Source organism: Manis javanica, chromosome 4 (assembly GCF_040802235.1).
Source record: "Manis javanica isolate MJ-LG chromosome 4, MJ_LKY, whole genome shotgun sequence".
In the NCBI taxonomy this organism is placed as follows: domain Eukaryota; kingdom Metazoa; phylum Chordata; class Mammalia; order Pholidota; family Manidae; genus Manis; species Manis javanica.
This window is the reverse complement of record NC_133159.1, coordinates 88937541-88959745: the sequence shown is the minus strand read 5'-3', so window position 1 is coordinate 88959745 and position 22205 is coordinate 88937541.

The following is a 22205-nucleotide window of genomic DNA, read 5'->3' as shown; positions in this document are numbered from 1 at the left end:
AGATGTAAGAGGCCATTGATGGATTAGAAACCAGAGAACAGGAACACATAGAAGCTGATGAAGAGAGAGATAAAAGGACCTCCAGGACTGAAAAAACGTTAAGAGAACTGTGTGACCAAACCAAAAGGAGCAATATCCGCATTACAGGGGTACCAGAAGAAGAAGAGAGAGAAAAAGGAATAGAAAGTGTATTTGAATAAATAATTGCTGAAAAGTTCCCCAAACTAGGGGGAGGAAATAGTCGCTCAGACCACAGAAATACACAGAACCCCCAAGGGAAGGGACCAAAGAGGACAACACCAAGACACATAATAATTAAAATGGCAAAACTCAAGGAAAAGGACAGAATTTTAAAGGGAGCTAGAGAGAAGAAACAGGTCACCTATAAAAGAAAACCCATTAGGCTATCATCAGACTTCTCAACAGAAACCCTACAGGCCAGAAGAGAATGACATGACATATTTAATGCAATGAAACAGAAGAACCTTGAACCAATAATACTATATCCAGCATGATTATCATTTAAATATGAAGGACTGATTAAACAATTCCCAGACAAGCAAAAGTTGAGGGAATTTGCCACCCACAAACCACTCTACAGTATATGTTAGAGGGACTGCAATAGATGGGAGCACTCCTAAGGCTAAATAGATGTCATTAGAGAAAATAAAATCACAGGAAAGAAAGCAGACAAACCAAACACTAACTAAAGTCAAAAAATCAAATCAACTACCCACAAAAGCTGTCAAAGAAAACACAAAAGAGCACAGAATAAAACACTCAACATATAAAGAATGGAGGAGGAGGAATAAGAAGGGAGAGAAATAAAGAATCATCAGACAGTGTTTATAATAGCTCAATAGCGAGTTAAGATAGATGGTAAGATAGTAAAGAAGCTAACCTTGAACCTTTCATAACCACGAACCTAAAGCCTGCAATGGCAATAAATACATATCTTTCAATAATCACCCTAAATGTAAATGGACTGAATGCACCAATAAAAAGACACAGAGTAATAGAATGGATAAAAAAGCAAGACCCATCCATATACTGCCTAAAAGAGACTCACCTAAAGCCCAAAGATATGCACAGACTAAAAGTCAAGGGATGGAAAAAGATATTTCATGCAAACAACAAGGAGAAAAAAGCAGGTGGTGCAGTACTAGTATCAGACAAAATAGACATCAAAACAAAGAAAGTAACAACAGATAAAGAAGGACATTACACAATGATAAGGGTGTCAGTCCAACAAGAGCGTATAACCATTATAAATATATATGCATCCAACACAGGAGCACCAGCACATGTGAAACAAATACTAACAGAATTAAAGGAGGAAATAGAAGGCAATGCACACATTTTAGGAGACTTCAACACACCACTCACTCCAAAGGATAGATCCACCAGACAGAAAATAAGTAAGGATACAGAGGCACTGAACAACACAATAGAACAGATGGATGCAATAAAAATCTTTAGAACTCTACATCCAAAAGCAACAGGATACATATTCTTCTCAACTGCACATGGAACATCCTCCAGAATAGACCAAATACTGGGCCACAAAAAGAGCCTCAGTAAGTTAAAAATGATTGAAATTCCACCAAACAACTTTTCAGACCACAAAGGTATAAGATTAGAAATAAATAGTACAAAGAAAGCAAAAAGGTTCACAAACGCATGGAGGCTTAACAACATGCTCCTAAATAATCAATGGATCAATGACCAAATTAAAAAAGGGATCAAGCAATATATGGAAACAAATGACAACAACAACACAAAGCCCCAACTTCTGTGGGATGCAGCGAAAGCAGTCTTAAGAGGAAAGTAAATAACAATCCAGGCATATTTAAAGAAGGAAGAACAATCCCAAATGAACAGATGAATGTCACAATTATAGCAATTGGAATAAGAACAAATGAGGCCTAAAGTCAGCAGAAGGAGGGACATAATACATAATAAAGATCAGAGGAGAAATAAATAAAATTGAGAAGAATAAAACAATAGACAAAATCAATGAAACCAAGAGCTGGTTCTTTGAGAAAATAAACAAAATAGATAAGCCTCTAGCCAGACTTATTAAGAGAAAAAGAGAATCAATACACATCAACAGAATCAGAAACGAGAAAGGAAAAATCACGATGGACCCCACAGAAATACAAAGAATTATTAGAGAGTACTTTGAAAACCAGTATGCTAACAAGCTGGAAAACCTAAAAAAAATGGACAACTTCCTAGAAAAATGCACCTTCCAAGACTGACCAAGGAAGAAACAGAAAATCTAAACAAACCAATTACCAGCAAATAAATTGAATCAGTAATCAAAAACTACCCAAGAACAAAACCCTTGAACAAACTGGATTTACTTCAGAATTTTATCAGACATACAGAGATGGTATAATACCCATTCTTCTTAAAGTTTTCCAAAAAATAGAAGAGGAGGGAATACTCCCAAACTCATTCTATGAAGCCAACTTCACCCTAATACCAAAACCAGGTAAAGACCCGAACAAAAAAGAAAATTATAGACTAATATCCCTGATGAACGTAGATGCAAAAATACTCAACAAAATATTAGCAAACAGAATTCAAAAATAGATCAAAAGCATCATACGCCATGACCAAGTGGGATTCATTCCAGGGATGCAAGGATGGTACAACATTCAAAAATCCATTAACATCATCCACCACATCAACGAAAAGAAAGACAAAAAACACATGATCATCTCCATAGATGCTGAAAAAGCATTTGACAAAATTCAACATCTATTCATCATAAAAACTCTCAGCAAAATGGGTATAGAGGGCAAGTGCCTCAACATAATAAAGGCCATATGTGATAAAGCCACAGCCAACATCATACTGAACAGCGAGAAGCTGAAAGCTTTTCCTCTGAGATCAGGAACAAGACAGGGATGCCCACTCTCCCCACTGTTATTTAACATAGTACTGGAGGTGCTAGCCACGGCAATTAGACAAAACAAAGAAATATAAGGAATTCAGATTGGTAAAGAAGCAGTTAAACTGTCACTATTTGCAGATGACATGATATTGTACATAAAAAACCCTAAAGACTCCAATCCAAAACTACTAGAACTAGTACTGGAATTCAGCAAAGTTGCAGGATACACAATTAATACACAGAAATCTGTGGCTTTCCTATACACTAACAATGAACGAATAGAAGGAAAAATCAGGAAAACAATTCCATTCACAATTGCATCAAAAAGAATAAAATACCTAGGATAAACCTAACCAAGGAAGTGGAAGACCTATACCCCAAAAACTATAAGACACTCTTAAGAGAAATTAAAGAGGACAATAACAAATAGAAACTCTTACCATGCTCCTGGCTAGGAAGAATTAATACTGTCAAAATGGCCATCCTTCTCAAAGCTATATACAAATTCGACAAAATCCCTATCAAATTACAAACAGCATTCTTCAATGAACTAGAACAAAATAGTTCAAAAATTCATATGGAAAACCAAAGACCCTGACTAGCCAAAGCAATCCTGAGAAGGAAGAATAAAGTGGGGGAGATCTAGCTCCCCAACTTCAAGCTCTACTACAAAGCCATAGTAATCAAGACAGTTAGGTATTGGCACAAGAACAGAGTCACAGACCAGTGGAACAGTATAGAGACTCCAAACATTAACCCAAACATGTATGGTCAATTATTATTCAATAATGGAGCCATGGATATACAATGGGGAAATGACAGTCTCTTTAACAGATGGTGCTGTCAAAACTGGACAGCTACATGTAAGAGAATGAAACTGGATCGCTGTCTAACCCCATACACAAAAGTAAATTTGAAATGGATCAAAGACCTGGATGTAAGTCATGAAACCATAAAACTCTTAGAAAAAATCTATAGGCAAAAATCTCTTGGACATAAACATGAGTGACTTCTTCATGAACATATCTCCTTGGGCAAGGGAAACAAAAGCAAAAATGAACAAGTGGGACTACATCAAGCTGAAAAGCTTCTCTACAGCAAAGGACACCATCAATAGAACAAAAAGTTATCCTACAGTTTGGGAGAATATATTCATAAAGCATTGACATCCAAAATATATAAAGAGCTCACACACCTCAACAAAGGAAAAGCAAATAATCCAATTAAAAAGGGGGCAGAGGAGCTGAATAGACAATTCTCTAAAGAAGAAATTCAGATGGCCAACAGAGCCAAAAATTCAGAGCTCCACATCGCTTGTCATCAGAAAACTGCAAATTAAATCCACAATGAGATATCACCTCACACCAGTAAAGATTGCTACCATCCAAAAGACAAACAGCAACAAATGTTGTGGAGACAGGGTAACCCTCCTACACTGCTGGTGGGAATGTAAATTAGTTCAACTATTGTGTAAATCAGTATGGAGGTTCCTCAAAAAACTAAGAATAGAAATACCATTTGACCCAGTAATCCCACTCCTTGGAATTTACCCAAAGAATACAACTTCTCAGATTCAAAAAAGACAGATGCACCCCTATGTTTATCACAGCACTATTTACGATAGCCAAGAAATGGAAGCAACCTAAGTGTCCATCAGTAGATGAATGGATAAAGAAGATGTGGTACATATACACAATGGAATATTATTCAGTCATAAGAAGAAAACAAATCCTACCATTTGCAACAACATGAATGGAGCTAGAGGGTATAATGCTCAGTGAAATAAGCCAGGCAGAGAGAGACAAGTACAAAATGATTTCATTCATACGTGGAGTATAAGAACAAAGCAAAAACTGAAGGAACAAAACAGCAGCAGACTCACAGAACCCTATAATGGACTAACAGTTATCAAAGGGAAAGGGACTGAGGAGGGTGGGTAGGAAGGGAGAGATAAGGGTGGGGAATAAGAAAGAGGGCATTACGATTAGCATGTATAATGTGGGGGGAGGCACGGAGAGGGCTGTGCAACACAGAGAAGACATGTACTGATTTTATAGCATCTTCCTATGCTGATAGACAGTGACTGTAATGGGGTTTGTGGGGGGGACTTGGTGAAGGGGGGGAGCCTAGTAAACATAATGTTCTTCATGTAATTGTAGATTAATGATACCAAAATAAAAAAATAAAAAATAAAAAATATTTCCACAGAAGTAGCTCACTGACTCTTTAAAGTTAACAGGTGACATTTGAATTAAATATCTACCTTTGTAAATGTTTGGAAAGAGCATATAACCTAAATGTGATTTATTCCCACCAGGATATTTAATTATTTTAACAGTAAGGTATTAACAAAGGGCCACGTGGTGGAAGATGCTCAGGCTGAGAGTGGGGGTGGGGATGGGGGATTTGGTTAGGTCCTGGCTATAACTGTTTGATTTAAGTTTTTAAATCTACCAATAAAATTAAGATAAATATAAGGGAAAGATATAACTGGTGTAGGTGATGTCCAGGAAGGAATGTGAACCCTGTAGTACTCAGCCAGTGAGGAACCAGGGGAGGGACTCACGCACTAGGAGATAAATTACTGGTGCCAATCTCCCCAGGTGTGCCTGCTCACCAGACACCAGATCTTACAAGACCATAATTAAAGCCTCGCTCCACTGTTCTCTTTGTCTCTGTGGCCACTTATTGAATTTGGACCAGTGATTGTGTTTCTCACAATTTGAGGGCTCATTGGGATCCTCTTGCCTGTGCAAGGTGGGGCCCCAAGTAGAGTGGGAAGATGTGTCTCACCAGGTTTAGAGTGGCCCACTCTGTCTGGGCGTCTCACTGCACATAAGCCGAGGGGAGACCCGAGACTGTTGTGAGGAGACAGCATGACTGATGCAGAGGAGAAAACACAGGCACCGCGGCAACCAGACAACCTCGTGCATGAGCCAAGGTAGGAAAATTGAGCTATAAGTACTGCCTTGGTGGTTGAGCATTTTTTGGAGCACGAGTGTGTGTGGCTAAGACATGTCCTAGATGTGAAGCGGGTGTGGAGTCCCTATCTGAGGTTCTGTTCTCCCACAAGTGGAACAGCTGGAAACTGATGAAGGAAATCTCGGGGTGTGTGCGAGAAACTTCCATTACGGAGGGTTGAGTACACAGGGAAAAACACAGGGGTCTCTTGAAAGATGGGAAATACAAATTCTAGGCCTAGGAAAGCAGGGAAAGGGAACGAGATGAGATACCTTGAAATTCCCCAATAGCTTGCTGGGGTGGTTAAAGTACTTGGGGGACACCTCCTGTCCTTGGCAAACAGAAGATAATCAAGTTCTGCTGTTTTGTCTGGATTAAAGTTGGACCAGATAAAAACTGGCTTTGCCAGGTTTGTTATTTTTTTTATTGTAATAAAGCCTCCAGTTCACCTCAGGAAAGGGACTACACACTCTGTTGGTTACCAAGGGTGCTTCCTATATTTCCCCTAAACATCAGAGAAGGTTATGCTGAGGAAAAGGAACTACAAGAGACTTCCCAGGATAATTCCAGGTGTTGGGGGAATGTGTATTTTCCTCGTTCCTTGTCCCCGCTATGGCACAGTGTTGAGGGGCAAGGTCACAGTGGTGAGGTGGAGTGAAAGTTTTGTTTGGAGTTACTTGGAGAGAGAGAAAGTGCAGGCCATCTTGGCAGGGAGGGGTGCCCTGAGAGGTTGGAGAAAGTTTAAAGTTAAAAGGTTGTGCACTTTGAGGGTGCCATTGGCCTCAGAGAGAGGAGCAACCCAGGGCTTAGGGGTTCCCCTTTTTAAGGATTCTTTAGGAGTGTGGCCAGGGGCTAGGGGTGTAGACTTGTTAGGTGGTCTCAAGTGTCTTTGATGAGACATTCAATTTCTTATCAGTCCTCTAGGTAATTCTGGAAAATTAGCTTAACACAAGAAATTTACTGCTTTGCCCCTTCCCCCCCCCACCGGGATAGCAGCTTCCTGCTTTGGGAGCATATCAAGACTGTCTGCCCTTCTTCCAAGAGGGGCAGAGTTATTGTGTGTTTGCTAATGAGTAAGTTGAGAGTCTTGCTTCTTGACCTCTTGGGTATTAAAATGAAATCTTTGGGATGGAATCCTTCCTGCCTTTTGCTATGTTATTTAGGGCTGTGCCTGCATGCTGAATTAATTGCCTGGGTTGCAGAATACTTGATTGGGGTCCGAGGAAAAAAAAAAAAAAGAAAAAAGTGGCGTATAGGTAAAGTTAAATAAAAAAATAACAGGCTGGGCCTGTATGATTAACATAATAAAGACAGGCTATACTGAGGTACCCTCCTTTAGCTGAGGAATATTCAAATATTCCAGGCCAAGTTGCTCCTGTCTTTTTGAGCTTTAATTAATTAACTCTGGGTCTTTTTAGTGGACTTTCCTGGCCTTTTTCTCTTTCCACACCACTCATATCTGTTTAACATTGGGACCCACTTTCTGGTCTCCTTCTGGGTAAAATTGTAACATTTCCAGAATATCTTACCTGGCTTTGGTACATCTGCATATCAACAGGTGTTCAGAGGTGGAAAGAAGTATGGCTTTAGTGCATTTGCATCTTTTCTCAGGGGTGGAGAGAAGTTCATCTTGATATCAATGGGTAATTACCTGGGCAATGGGAGGGCTCATCTGTACCTGAAGAGGTGAGGGGGAGGGATGGTTTTTGGCTGATGCTGAAGCCAGACAGAGAGAAATGGCCCCAGACTGCAGTTTGTGAGCAATAAATGGATTTTTAAACTTTATTTCTCCCTTTGACTGATTTCAGTTTTTAGAGGTATTTTGCCCCAGGATTTCCTCTCCCCAGACTTAACAACGTAAGAACGATGGACTTAGAGTTTCCACTTTCCTTCTGGGGATTCCACCAGGAATCCCAAGATGTTTCCATTGAGAGAGGTCCCACTAGGACAAAGGGAAATTGGATGTGTTAATGCTCCCCTCACTGGTACTGAGGTGAGAAATTTTAAGCATTGCTAGAAGATCCCCTTAGCCTTGTGGACCAACTAGATCAAGTTTTGAGATGTAATATATATATATATATATATATATATATATATACTTATATTGAACTGATGACCATCATGAATATCTTATTCTTCCCTGGTGGTGGTGAGAGGGGGGTGATCAGGAGAGCTGCTGTGTTCATTGGGGAACAAGAACACCCACCGGGCCAGGGTGTCTGGCCAGCGGAACGAAAGTGCCCAAATGTAGATCCTAGACAGGATAATGATAATATCAGGGATAGAACTAAAATGCAGAATCTTCGAGGGCTAATTATAGAGAAGTAGGGAATCAGCCCCAAAATCTCAAAATGTTTCTAGGTGTTTGAAGTCCCACAGGAAAAGGAAGAGACTCCCAACTGCATTTTCACAGAGACTCAGGGACCAGATGAGACAGTATTGAGGACTTGACCCAGAAGTGCAGGTAGGATAGGGTCTTTTAAAAGTCAATTTTGTCACCAAAAGTTAGCCATATATTGCTTAAAAATTACAGAATTTAGATGGATAGAATGAGAAACCTATAGAGGAATTACTGAGAGAAACTCAAAGAGTGTTTGTTAGAAGAGAGCCTAGAAGCTTGTATTTCAAATTGTTAGAGGGAGAGCTAGACCCTCTCCAGTGGACCCCAGGGGAATTGCAAATTCTAAAGGAGTTGAAAGCAATCCTTAGTCACTGGCCCAGTCCTGGCACTCCTGTCTTTAGAGAAGCCGTTTCACTAGTTTGTTACTGTTGAACAAGGTTCCGCATTTTAAAATATGAAGCAATTTTACTTGAAAAAGATGACCTGATCTTAACCACAGACACCTGTCTCAATCCCACCAGCTTCCTTTGTGCAGGGGAGGCTGAAGGCCAATCAGAATTGAGCCATAGTTACATAGACCTTATAAAATATCAGACTTGGGGTAGTCCATACCTTTGGAAAAATTTGGACAGAAAGAGGTCTCATAACAGTAAAGGAAAGGAATTAATTCATGGGGAATTAAACAAGGAGGTTCTGGAAAATCTTTTACTTCCAGCTGAAATATCTATAATGCATGTGAATAGTCACCAAAAAGTAAATTCTTATGAAGCAACAGGTAATAGAATTGCTGATGTAGTCACTAAAGAGGCTGCATCTGAAGATGAAATCAGACTTTTAAATATCACTCCTAATATCCCTAAAATTTCCCTTATCCCAAACTTTTCTTAAAAAAATAAGAAAAAAAAGGAAAATAAGAAACTACAGGAGGTGGGGGCCTCTTGAGATGAGGAGATGAGAAAGGGAGATGGGCTTTACCACATGGGAGAGAAATGATCAGCCAGCCTATTATGAGAGAGCTGATGAACATGTTACATAGAGGGAGCCATTGGGGTCCCCAGGCAATGTGTGATGCTTTGCTAAAGGTTTATGGGTGTACTAGTATTTACACCATTGCTAAACATGTTTGTAAGAGTTGCATAATGGGCCAAAGAATAAACAAGAAGTGAAAGCCAGTATCTGGAGGGAGACTCCCAGGAATAAGACCATTCCAAAGTATCCGGATTGACTTTACCGAGATGCCAAAAGTGGAAGAGCTTAAATATTTAGTAGTGATTGTTGACCATCTCACTGGATGGGTGGAGGCCCACCCACTAAGAACTGCAATGGCAGGATTAGTGATAAAAGTACTTTTAGAACAAGTAATTCCTAAATTTGGATTAATAGAAAATGTTGATTCAGTTAATGGGAGTCATTTTACTTCAAAAGTTCTACAGGGAATAATGATGGCACTCCAGATACAGTGGCATTTCCATACTCCTTGGCATCCACCATCCTATGGAAAGGTAGGAAGAATGAATCAGACTCTTAAGAATCATTTAACCAAATTAATATTAGAAACCAAGTTGCCTTGGACTAAATGTCTTCCTATAGCACTCCTAAGGATTAGAACTGCTCCCTGAAAGGATTTAGGACTTTCTCCTATGAATTATTATATGGGCTACCATATCTGGGAAGGGCAACAGACTTGCCCACTATGGAAATGAAAGATCAATTTCTAAAAGAATATGTGCTGGCCATGTCTTCTACCTTATCTTCTCTCAGGCTGTAAGGAATCCTTGCCCAGGCTCCCCCACTTGAGTTCTTCACTTACTGCTAACAGCCTGGAGACCTGATGTTAGTAAATTCTGGAAAGATTAACTCCAGCCCAGCTGGGAAGGCCCCTACCATGTCCTCCTGACCACAGAGATTGCAGTGAGGACTGCTGAAAAGGGTTTGACTCATTACACCAGAGTAAAGAAACTGAGGAATCTGGGGACAAAACAGAGAATTGGCAGGTGTCCCAGGTGGCTAATCAACCCTTAAGGCTGAAACTAAAAAGAACCTAAAATGTCAACTTTTATCCTTCTAACTCTATATTTACTGGCAAGTCACAGGGAGCCCTAGAATGGGAAGGAACTCCTGGTTATCCTGTCAAACTGGTAATCAATATTACTAAAATATTAAGCCCCCAAAGCATTAGGTTTGATGCTTGTCAGGTTCTCTCTTGTGGTGACCTAAATGACCAAAGACAGCTTTCTGAAGATAATAAGTATCTCTGTCCTGAATGGTCAAATATTAATAGAATAAAAGAAGACAAGTGGGCCCCCATGTCCAGGGTGGAGCAATGTTTGGTGGACTACCCAGTTTCAAGGGTGAACGTCCCCTCAAGCATCAGAAAAATCTTTAAAAAGAAAGCTCCACTGAAGTACAAGTTGTAGCACTCCAAAATCTTACAACTACAGACTATCTCCTGTTAAAAGAACATATGGGATGTGAACAGTTCCCAGGAATGGGTTGTTTTAATTTGTCTGATTCTCTCAGGCTGTTCAAGTTCGGTTGGACAATATCCATCATATCATAGATAAATTTTCACAATGCCTAGGGTGCCTAACTTGGTTTCACTGGATATGGCTGGTAATTATAGGTCTGCTTTGGTTATGTAACTGTATTCCTATTATGTTAATGTGTGTTCTCAATTTAATTAGTAGTTTAAAACCTATACATGCTTAAGTTACTCTACAAGAAGATATGTCAAAGAAATAATCAATCTTCCTATGTTTTCTTTCATCTGCTACTTCTATAGCTTTTCTTCTTCCTTCCTAATTACAACCCTTAAATAGAATTCATGCCTCATATAGAATTTACCGAGTATCATAATTCTTCCAAGTAGTAAAGATACCTGAAGACAAATGCTGGGCATAGAAGCCACAGGGCATAAATCTGCAAAGAAGTAAAAAGTTAACCTTTTTAAACAATATTGCTTCTCTCTCACTTACCAACTTTACATTTCCCTGTATGACCCCAGAAGATGACTGGTTAGCCAGAGACGGGTAAGATTCCTCAAGGGAGGAACAACCTAAGACAGGCACAGTCGCAGGGGGGCCATCAGGTGAGAAATTGGGGATCAACAGTGGTGAGGCTTAGAACCTCCCCCCCCCCGTTTTGAGAGAAATCTTCTGCATCCGTGGATGTTTTATTGCCCTTGTCTAGCTTGGATTAGCACATAGTCTACAGGCACACACCTGATCATCTACATTTGCTCTCTTACAACACTAAACTATGTTTTCTACCTTTATCTTGCATCTACCTACCACTTCAGCATTTTATTAATAATAATAATAATAAGGGAGAAATGTGGGATTCACATATAAATCAAGTATAAAAATCAAACGAATATTCATATTTGACCTGATTGTTTATAGTTCATAATGCGTGATCAAAACCGAAACTTTCTGTGATGACTGCCCTTGTACTGTTCACCATGTAAGAACTTATTCACTACGTAAGAATTTGTTCACCATGTAAGAACTTGTTCATTATGCTTCAGAAGATTGGAGACTGTTGAGAATTAGGCGTGGGTGGATTAATGATTGTGCATTGAGCATTGACTCCCCTATACAGAATTTTATTGTTGTTAACAACCATTTGATCAATAACATTTGATCAATAAATATGAGAGATGCCCTCTCAAGATAAAAAAAAGAAAGAAAGCTCCACTTAGCTAAAGGAATTCCTCCTGATAATTGCCAGGACAGACAGTGTAACCCCCTTTTATTAATTATACATAAACCTCAAGACTTAGACTCAGACCCTGTAATTGCTCCTCATGTTTATGGAATTGGTGCAGATGTCATTAGAATAGATCCTGTGGGAAGGTTTGGTCTTAATTTAATCAAAGACAAGACTTAACCCATAGTGTCCACCCCTGATCCTGAGGGAAATATTGAGCCAGAACTTCCCCATAATGACCCTAGACTAGTTATTGTAACAGAGATAAAAGATCTAAAACAGACTCTTGAAATAGAGATAGGTTATGGAGAAACCATGGGTTAAATTTTCAGTACTAGCTTTAAATAAAATGATTGCTACGCATGTGCTGCTGGATGGCCACAGGCGCAGGTGGTCCCGTTCACTCTAGCTGGGACACAGACCCCACTGGGATGAACTGCATGTTGGCCCTGTACCAGGACAAGGACACTTGGGAAAATGAGACTTGCAAGGGCTTGTCTTTACTCTTTCATGCACTAAGAAGTCAGACCTGAGAGCAATCCTTTTTCCATAGGGAAGATGAATCACTTCTCATGCCTCTCTAGGCAAGGGGAAGGTTTCACAACTCCTGTGGGAAACTTACCAACTTGTACCCATGTCCTAAATGTCTCTAAAGAGGGCAACAGCTCAAAATTAAGCATCCCCCGAGAGGATCGGTGGTACTGTGGAAAGAGAAACCTGCGATACTCGTTGCCACCCAACTGGACTGGGACTTGTGCTTTAGTCCAATTGGCCATTCCATTTACCCTGGCATTTCTCTCTATACCCAAAGAAAACATTTTTCATAGAAATCACAGATCATTACAAGGATCCTTTGATTTGAATGTATACATTGACTCAATAGGAGTCCCTAGGGAAGTCCCTAATGAATTTAAAGGTAGAAACCAAATAGCTGTAGGATTTGAATCAGCACCATTTTGGTGGTCCATTATCAACAAAAATGTAGATTGGATCAATTACATTACCATAATCAACAAAGATTAACTACACCAGGGATGCTCTTCAAGGAGTAGCTTGCCAACTAGATGCAATCAGCAGGACGGCCTGGGAAAATAGAATAGCATTAAATATGATGTTAGCAGAAAAAGGAGTCTGTGTTAATTAGGAGGAAAATGTACTTTTATCCCAAATAATACTGCCCCTAATGGTACTATTACTAAAGCCCTACAGGGACTCACCACTTTAGCTAATGAATTAGCTGATAACTCTGGCATCAGTGACTCTTTTACAGATTGGTTGGAAGGATGGCTCAGAAAATGGAAAGGTATGGTTGCCTCTGTTTTAAAATCCCTTGTTATAGTGGCAGGAGTTTTAACTGCTATAGGATGCTGTTATCGCTTGTGTGAGAGGCCTGACTCAAAGGCTTATAGAGGCAGTGTCTTGACAATGGGTTTCAGCCCCAGGAAAGTTCTCTATGGATGCAGCGTGACCAAAGAAATTGACAGCAAAAGGTTCTTGGGGTGAAAGGGTTATACCCAACTTTATTTCCAGGTGGCAGTTCAGTCACTAGAATCTCATTCACTCAGAGCAAGTCTGCAGGTAACAAGCCGGTCTCTGCCTCTGGGTCCCTCTGTCTTCACAGCTGTCCTGTGGGCCTCTCTGCCTGCACAGCCATCCTCTGGGCATCTCTGAAGAGTCATCCCACACAGCTGTCCTCTGGGCCTCTCTGCACAGTTGTCCCGCACAGCCATCCTCTGTGCCTCTGTCCTCAGCACTGCCCAAACTCCAGCCTCTGCTCTGCTCTCCTGCAGCCTTGCAGCCCTGCCACCATGTTGCACCCAGAGCACTGCACGGAGCTCTTTTTATAGAGTCAACAGTCATGTATTGCCCACAGGTGTGCAGTTAGCTAGTCAACCACGGCCAGGTGAGAATCCTGGCCACAGGAACTCTCATTTTATCCACAGGTAGTGATAAACAAACATACCTATGACCTACACTCAAGTTAATCTTATGTTATTAGAAGATAAATTGAACTATGAGGAAGAGAGTAAAAGTCTATTAGAGAAATTTGAGAAAGCACCAAGAGTGAATTGAAATACATTACTGGGAATAAAATCATAAATTCTTAAACAAAAAGAGGGGGAACTGTTAGGAAAGAGCATAAAACCTAAATGTGATTTATTCCCATCAGGATGCTTAAACATTTTAACAGTAAGGTATTAACAAAGGGCCACGTGGTGGAAGATGCTCCAGCTGAGAGTGGGGGGAATTGGTAAGGGCCTGGCTATACCTGTTTGATTTGAGTTTTTTAAACCTACCAATAAAATTAAGACAAATGTAAGGGAAATATATAACTGCCTTAGGCGATGTTTGGGAAAATGTGAACCCTGTAGTACTCAGCCAATGAGGAATCAGGGGAGGGACTCACTCACTAGGAGATAAATTACTGGTGCCAGTCTCCCTAGGTGTTCCTGCTCACCAGACACCTGAGCATGCAAGACCATCATTAAAGCCTTGCTCCGCTGTTCTCTTTGTCTCCAGGTCCACTTATTGAATTTGGACTAGTGAGTGTGTTTCTAACAGTAAATACCTGAATGTTTGAATATTCAGAATATTTAAATCTGAAGGAAAAACCATTGATTTTTAGAAACTATGATTTAACATTACATTTTGTTTTTACACAAAGGCTGGATAATAGAAAGTTGCTGATAACTCTGACAGTAAAGAAAAATTCATACCTTTATAGCTGTTTTTTCATTAGGGAAAGTAACAAAAGCTGTATGCTTCCAAAAAAGAATTAAGGTACAAATACAAAAACATAATCTCAGTTTCTAATAAGGAAGCCTGGTATTTTAGCAGTTGGCAATGATTTGACCATTAATGAAATCATGGAAAACGATGGAACAGAGATAATTTAACCTGACCATCTCTTTCAGTAGAGTGGTTTTTGAGTCATTTTTGGATTAAACTTCCATGAGATAAAGCTACGTAGTCCTTTTCATATAAAGGTGCATGTGCACACACACACAGACACACAAACACACACAATGTTTTCAAACTGTACAAAAGACCAGAAGATAAAAACCCCTACTATACACAGAGGACCACCATTAATCCACCCAAAAATATAAAATATCTGATTTATAAAACACATCTAAGATCTTAAACTTTCCTTTACACTTCCAGATGCAAAGTTTAAAAATGTTCAGGCCTTGGAACCAAGATGGCGGTATGAGTAGAGCAGCGGAAATCTCCTCCCAAAACCATATATATTTTTGAAAATACAACAAATACAACTATCCCTATGAGAGAGACCAGAAGACACAGGACAACAGCCAGACTACATTCACACCTGCGAGAACCCAGTGCCTCGCGAAGGGGGTAAGATACAAGCCGTGGCCCAGCGGGATCCGAGCGCCCCTCCCCCCAGGTCCTGGCAGGAGGAGAGGAGTCAGAGCGGGTAGGGAGAGGGAGCCCAGGACTGCTAAGCCCCCAGCCCTAGCCATCTGGACCAGAGCGCAAACACAGTGCATGCGTGGGGTTCTGGAAACTAGGGAAACAGGACAGTAAGACCTGTGAGCAGGTCTCCGCAGTTGGCACACCCAGGACAAAGAAAAGCGAGTGCTTTTTGAAAGTCTTAAAGGGACAGGGACCCCACAGCTGGACGAAAGCTTCCCGGAACACTTAGCCCAGCAGCTGGGAATCCCAGGGAACTCCAGGCACTCTGGCCCCCTGGGCGGCAGCTCAGCTCAGAGGCCCCTCACAGCAATAAACAGCCTTCCACCTGTTCCCCCTCCAATGTGGCTCCACCATATTGGAGAAGCAGCCTGAGGCTGGCCACACCCACAGCAACCACAGAGCTCCACAGCGGCCAGGCAAGAATTAGAAACCCCGTCTGCATGTAGCTACCCAGAACAAGCTACTAGGGGTCGCTGTTATCCCAGGAGAGGAAGGCCACAAACCAGCAAGAAGGGACTTTCTCTTAGCCAACACACGTGCCATGAAAAGGCAGAAGAATTTGATACAGACCAAGATCACAGAGGTAAACCCTGAGAAGGAGATAGACCTAACCAATGTCCCTGAAAGAGAATTAAAAATAAAGCTCATAATCATGCTGATGGAGCTGCAGAGAAATATGCAAGAGCTAAGGGATGACTTTGGGAGGGAGATTACAGAAATGAAACAAACTCTGGATAGATTTATAAGCAGAATGGATAAAATGCAAGAGTCCATTGATGGAATAGAAACCAGAGAACAGGAATGCATAGAAGCTGACATAGAGTGAGATAAAAGGATCTCCAAGAATGAAACAATATTAAGAGAACTGTGTGACCAATCCAAAAGGAACAATATCTGCATTATAGGGGTACCAGAAGAAGAGACAGAAAAAGGGATAGAAAGTGTATTTGAAGAAATAATTTTTGAAAACTTCCCCAAACTGGGGAAGGAAATAATCGATCAGACCACGGAAGTCCACAGAACCCCCAACAGAAGGGACCCAAGGAGGACAACACCAAGACACTTAATAAATGACAAAGATCAAGGACAAGGACAGAGTTTTAAAAGCAGAGAGAGGAAAAAGCTCACCTACAAAGGAAAACCCATCAGGCTATCATCAGACTTCTCAACAGAAACCCTACAGGCCAGAAGAGAATGGCATGATATATTTAATGCAATGAAACAGAAGGGCCTTGAACCAAGAATACTATATCCAGCACCATTATCATTTAAATATGAAGGAGGGATTAAACAATTCTCAGACAAGCAAAAGTTGAGGGAATTTGCCTCCCACAAACCACCTCTACAGAGTATTTTAGAGGGACTGCTCTAGATGGGAGCACTCCTAAGACTAAATAGATGTCACCAGAGAAAATAAAATCACAGCAAAGAAAGCAGACCAATCAAATACTAACTAAAGGCAAAAAATAAAATCAACTACTCACAAAAGTAGTTAAAGGAAACACAAAAGAGCACAGAATAAAACAACCAGCATATAAAGAACAGAGGAAGAGAAATAAGAAGGGAGAAAAATAAAGAATCACCAGACAGTGTTTAAAATAGCTCAATAAGCAAGTTAAGTTAGACCATAAGATACTAAAGAAGATAACCTTGAACCTTTGGTAACCACGAATCTAAAGCCTGAAATGGCAATAAGTACATATCTTTCAATAATCACCATAAATGTAAATGGATATACATCAGAGGCAGGTTTTCCTTCTAGCCAATGAACCTGGGCCAATGTATCTGCTTCATCATTTCCTGGAGATGCCAAAGGCAAATGGCCAATCACATGATATACAGTAACTGTCTTAGTCTGACTATAGGTCTTGCCGCAGCCCTTGTCCCCACAGGAGCCAGTGACCAACCATCCAGTTGGCATAGTACCATGTTGGTGGCCACCAGGTCAAGCACTGATAGAAGGCCCAGCTGTCATTCCAGACATCTGTAAGGGAGGACTCCTGGGTGATCATGAGCCACACTGTCCGCAACTCAGCCCATTGACTGCTCTTCCCCTCTCCATCCTCCAACCATATTGTTTTAGTCTTAGGATGGAAAGCTACAGCCCTTCACTTCAGGGGCTGCTCACAACCTAAGCCATCTGTATACTAAGCATCTTCGGGTATTGGGACTTTTCCCTCCTGATAAGGACTTTCAGCAACCAATGGCTCAAAAGCAAATTCTTTCTGCTTTCCACTGGCATATGTCACTAGCCCCAGTAAGTGTTGGAGTTCTCCTAGACCACAGAGGCTAGTAGAAAGGGTGCTACACTGCTGTAAATATGCACTCCATTTGGCCAGTGTAGGCATCTATGCCATGTCACTCCATGGCCTTGTGTCCAGTCTGGCAACCACCCTGCAATGGGATAGGTGGTTATTACCTTGGTTGGAGCTGTTCCAGTGATGGGATCCATAGCCAGCAAGGTGTGGTGCACAGCAGCCAGTTGCTTTGCTGTCAAAGTGTAGTGAACCTCTGTTCATTTCCATAGTGTGACCAGAATTCAATAGGTTGGTGCGTCCATTCAAACTGCTTCCAAAGACCCCATCTATAACCATCTTTGGTTACAAAAGCATCTAGCTCACAGGGCCTTGGTGCGTCCATTACACTCAAGGCCTGTATGGCCTTGGATGCTCACTTAGCAGCAGTAAAAGCAGCTGCATATGTTTCATCTCAGTCCTACCTGATGCCCTTTCATACCAACTTGTACAAGGGCTTCAGAATTTGTCTGCAGTGTGGGATAAACACTCTCCAGTAGCCCAAAAGACCCAAAAACTCTTGTAATACTGCCACAGTAGTAGGGGTTGGGAAAGTCTGTACCTTGTCTATGACTGCTTCTGGGGTAACTTTAGTTTTACCCAACCAGACAACCCCCAAGAACTTTACTAACAAACCAGGTCCCCTAACCTTGGTGCTGTTAGCAGCCCATCCTTTCTCTTATACATGTTGCAGCAGTCTAGGAACTACCCCTTCTAAATATGCAAGAGAATCAGACATGAGCATGATATCATCAGTGTAGTGGTACAGCCACACCACTTGCAGTTTCTTCCATGTGGCCAAGTCCTGAGCTATACAAGTCAGTGACAAATGGTGGAACTGTGGAGGTATCCCTGTGGAAGGACAGTGAATGTCCACTGTTGGCCATCCCACATTCAGGCAAACTCTTCCTGGTTTTCCTGTGCTATGTCAATAGAGAGGAAAGCATTAGCAAGATCTACAACATAATGGTGTATCCTTAGTTCATGATTGAGAGTGTCCAGAAGGGTGGCTATAGAGAGGACAGCAGCATGCAAAGGGGGTGTGACTTTACTCAATTCTCTGTAAGCAATAAACATGTTTCTCCCACTTTATTTCTCTCTTTGACTGATTTTGGCTTCAAAGGTGATATGCCCTGGGCTGGGAACAGATTTTTCTCCTGTAGTTACAGTCTTAAGGATAATTTTCTTGATCCTCACTCAAATGTAACCTTTCTTTTGACTTGTTATATATATTGTGCCTTCTGTTATGACACATATAGTTTCTTTTGTATTATAGTTATTTGTGAGCTTGATTTGATTATGAGACTTCATTATTATCTTTCACACAATGTTGCAATCGCCTCATGATTGGTTTCCTTGCTTCCATTTTACACACCCTGCTTTACAAACTGCTTTCCACACCATAGCTAGTATGATCTTCAAAAATATAAATTTTGATCATATTACTTCCCTGTTTGAAACTTTCAATTAGTTTCCCATCACACTTAGAATAAAATTTGAAGTCCTTACCATGTCCTCTAAAGCCTTTCTAGGTACTTCTGTAATCTCTGCTACTCTCTTGGTGCCCTCCTGTTTAGTCATTCTTGCTGCAGGGTAGGGTAGGGATGGGAGTGGCAGAATAAAATCAAATAATAAAAAATAGAATCCCTCCTTAATGACTGTAACTCTGGGGGAAAATATGTTCCCAACCTGGGGCAAATTACTTTTGAAACTGAAATCTCAAGGGAGAAATAAAGTGGGAGAAACCCGTTTATTGCTTACAAGCAGTCATCTGCTTCTGCTTGCCTGTGTCTCTCATGACCAGGCTGCAAATAGGGAACCAATCCAACCTTTCCCCAGATATGCCTTCACTCCCCCTTGTAACTACCTATTGATGTGAATATGGACTACTTCTCTCCACCCCTTGGAAACACCTATTGATATGGAGATACACTAAGGCCAGGCCAGAGATTCTGCAAAAATTACAATTTTACCCACAATGACCTTTGTGTTTGCTCTCTCTCTCTCTAGCATTTTTCTTCTGTATGCTCACATCCGTCACATTTAATAAATCTTTTTGCAGATGTTTCTCTCTTCAGAGAGGACTTACATGCTCCAGAGAAAGAGTACCTCCTGACCTACCCATCACTAGTCACTTATTCCACCTTATTAATTTCTTGGCATGTAACAGCATAAGGTAAGAGTGTCTTCTTGTCTTTATATGCCTTTTTTATCCATAGGCCAAAAATAGTGCTTGGCACAGTATAGGAGGTCAACAAATATTTGTCAAATGAATGCATGTTGTCAAATCATATATTTATCTTGCTCTCATATATCAAAGCTTCAGTTTTACATTCAGAGGCAGTTAAATGTATAGTGTTGGGAGTGAAACTGCCTAGTTTTATATCCTGTTCTGCTGTGGGACCTATAGGAAGTTACTTGACTTCTCCACCTCAGTTTTCTAATCTGCAAAATGGACATGTCTCTTTCCATAACCTTGTTATGAGTATTAAATGAATTAGTTACAAAGTTCAGTGTTGTAGAAGTTGTTATATTATTGTTTTTATATATAATTGGTAATTATTTGAGTAATGTCTGTCTTCCTCACAAAACTTTTAGGAACCATATTAATTGTTTTCCCCACTGTGTCCCAGACCTAAGCTCACAATAGGAACTCTATAAAGTATGACTTTAAAAAAGAGAATGGCTTAAGTTGTGAATTCATGCATTCATGTTTATGTTCACAGAATGCATTCCCATATTCTGTAGTTATGGGTGATTGTCACTAGATGGCAAGCTTGTCCTAGGCAAGGCATGTGCTGGCATTAAGCTCTTCTAATGAGAATGAGGCTGTGGAGCAGGATGTTACACATGTATTTTTTAGGCTGTTAAGATGCTAGGAAGATGGAAGTTTAATCATAAAAAAGGAAAAATTGCCTATATTTAATTCTGCTCCATTCCATTGTGTGCTCTACCCTTCTGGATAGCTTTCCTCTGCATAGTAATGCTTTTTTTTTTTTTTTTTAACATTTCTGTCATTCCCCTAGCCCCTTGTTACATACTCATAATTTTCCATTAAAAAACAATGTTTAGCAAAAAAGGAATAATCACAACAGACACCACAGGAATACAAATAATTATTAGGGAATAATATGAAAAGTTATATGCCAATAAATTGGACAACCTAGAAGAAATGGACAACTTTCTAGAAAAATACAACCTTCCAATGCTGGCCCAGAAACAGAAAATCTGAACAGCCAAATTACCTGCAATGAAATAGAATTGATAATTAAAAACTACCTAAAAACAGAACTCCTGGTACAAATGGCTTCACAGCTGAATTTTATCAAACATTTAAAGAAGAGCTAATGCCCATCCTTTATAAAGTACTCCGAAAAGTAGAAGAGGAGGGAATACTTACCAACTCATTCTGTAAGGCCAGCATCACCCTAATACCAAAAGCAGACAGACAACACACACGAAAATATATAGACCAATATCCCTGATGAACTTAGATGCAAAAATCCTCAACAAAATATTAGCAAACTGAATTAAAAAATACATCAAAAATATCCATCATGACCAAGGGGGATTTATTCCAGGAATGCAAAAATGGTACAATATTCATAAATTCATCAACAGCATACATCACATCAACAAAAAGGACAAAAATCACATGATCATCTCAATAGATGCTGAAAAAGCATTTGACAAAATTTGACATCCATCCATGATAAAAACTCTTAACAAAATGTGTAAAGAGGGTATGTACCTCAACATAATAAAGGCCATATATGACAAACCCAAAGTCAACATTATACTTAACAGTGAAAAGCTGAAAGCTTTTCCCCTAAGATCGGGAACAAGACAAGGATGCCCACTCTCCTCTCTTTTATTCAACATAGTACTGGAGGTCCTAGTCATGGCAATCAGACAAAACAAGAAATAAAAGGCATCCAGATTAGTAAGGAAGAAGTCAAACTGTCACTATTTGCATATTACATGATACTGTACATAAAAAACCCTAAAGAATCCACTCCAAAACTACTAGAACTAATATCTGACTTCAGCAAAGTTGCAGAATGCAAAATTAATACACAGAAATCTGTTGCTTTCCTATACACTAATGAACTAGCAGAAAGAGAAATCAGGAAAAAAATTACATTCACAATTGCATCAAAAAGAATAAAATACCTAGGAATAAACCTAATGAAGGAAGTGAAAGACCTAATACACTGAAAACTACAAGACACTTGTGAGAGAAATTAAAGAAGACACCAATAAATGGAAACACATCCCATGCTCATGGTTCGGAAGAATTAATATTGTCAAAATGGCCATCCTGCCTAAAGCAATCTACAGATTCAGTGCAATCCCTATCAAAATACTGACAGCATTTTTCAACGAATGGGAACAAACAGTTCTAAAATTCATATGGAACCAGAAAAGACCCTGAATAGCCAAAGCAATCCTGAGAAGGAAGAATAAAGCAAAGGGGATCTTGCTTCCCAACTTCAAGCTCTACTACAAAGCCACAGTAATCAAGACAATTTGGTACTGGCACAAGAATAGAGCCACAGAC